Source organism: Bison bison, unplaced genomic scaffold (assembly GCF_000754665.1).
Source record: "Bison bison bison isolate TAMUID 2011002044 unplaced genomic scaffold, Bison_UMD1.0 scf7180017864458, whole genome shotgun sequence".
NCBI classification, from domain to species: domain Eukaryota; kingdom Metazoa; phylum Chordata; class Mammalia; order Artiodactyla; family Bovidae; genus Bison; species Bison bison.
The window spans coordinates 3093661-3095522 of NW_011495020.1; the positions used below are offsets into that span (position 1 = coordinate 3093661).

Here is a 1862-nt window from a genome sequence, read left to right on the forward strand (position 1 = left end):
AACAGGTCTTTAATCTTTTCCATTGGCCAGGCACCTTGCGTATCTTACTTCATTCAATTCCCATAAAAGTTGTATGAGTTAATTATAATCAACCCATTCCTAGTAAGGAAACTGAAGTGTAGAAAGTTAAATGAGATGTTAAGAAAAATGGACAATTTTGACTTTGTATTTTTTTGGTATTCATTTGTATTTTTTTTAATCTCCCACAAGAATCATATAGGAAATATTCATGTTTATTAGCTTTTTATAAGTTGAAGTTTATAATTAATCCATCTCTGTAAGACCAAAGATAAAGCTTCTTTTTTAAATAACTATCAATTTATTACAAAAGTTGATTTAGACATCAGCAATGGTGACTTCCACCTGGACTCCTGGCTCAATACTGATGGAAGGGATCTGCTTGACAACCTCAGAAAGACCCTGCAGATCAATGAGTCACTTGTGGATCCTTATGTGGAATCAACCCCAAGTCTTAGAACCTTCACCACAAGGAGTTTCCCTTGTAATCATTCTCAGTTTTGGTAGGCATCCGAACAGATCCTTTCACTTTGAGATTCTTTTCCCTTGTGCCTCTGATCAGGTTAGCATATACCTTCTCCAGGGACTTCACATTGGGGCTGGTGAAAGTGCTCCTAATCCAGTGAATGGTCACCCCTGGCTCTGCTGGAGTCTTGCTGGTATTTTTAAGGGCCAAGTCTGTGGGGAAGCTTCCTGACCTACTTGTTCCTGGGCAGAACAAACAGCCATCAGTCAGGAGCAGGAGCAGGCAGCATTGGGCCTCACTTCAGCAGCAACCACATTTTCCTCAAAGAGAGAAAAAGCTTCTTGATTTTACTTGAAATAGTTCAAAAAGAAAACGTTTTTCTCTTGTAGAGTATCTTATCTTTAATAATTTCATAAAACTAATTAATTAGCATGTTATGTAGCATATATAGTTAACATGCATACACGTCTGCCTATATCTGTGGATATTATTTCTTTTTTTAATTATTTATTTTGTATTGGAGTATAGCTCATTAACAATGTTGTGATAGTTTCAGGTAGACAGCACAGGGACCCAGTCATACATATATATGTATCCATTCTCCCCCAAACTTCTCTCCCATTCAAGCTACCACATATAACATTAAGCAGAGTAGGACCTTTGGTTATCCATTTTAAATATAGCTGTGTGTACATGAGGATCCCAAACTCCTGAACTATCCCTTCTCCCCATCCTTCCTCCCTGGCAGCCATAAGTTTGTTATTTAAGTCTGTGAGACATATATGTATATATAATTTGATAATATAACATTATATGTATACATAATTCATATACCTACATGTATGTACATATCTGTGAATATTATTTCTACAATGATTACCTCCACCACCACCAGTAAGTACCAGACTAACCTTGTCATGTTCCACAGACAAATAAAAATAATAAGGATGGAAAAGACTTTAAGAGGGACATTCAGCATCAGCTATTTTAATATGAGCATTATAAACCCTTTGACCTTTTGCCATGATTATTGTTCAAAGTAAGCATATTTTTTTAAACTTTGTATTATTAGAAACAAATTTTTATTTAAATGTTGTGAATCACATTCTGCATCCCTACTTTGTGAAGCTGTTCTTGTCTTACTAAAATATCTGAATTAAAATGTTCTTATTCTTACCATTTTTAAACTCTTAATGCAAAACAAAATTATAATACTGCCTTAAAAACTGATTTCTTTAAAAAATTAACATGAAATTGCTAAGCAGTGCCTGAATTAACACAAATCAGAGTGCATTACATGGCATTAGCAGCTAATTTATTGAAATCATTACGTCTGCTGTTAGAGAGCACCATATGCCAACTCCAGAAATAACAAGCA

General features: G+C 34.9%; 1 pseudogene; it reads right to left on the reverse strand.

The window, feature by feature from the left end:
- Nucleotides 1–336: 336 nt before the first annotated feature.
- Nucleotides 337–1403, reverse strand: LOC105002868 (annotated as a pseudogene).
- Nucleotides 1404–1862: the final 459 nt, after the last annotated feature.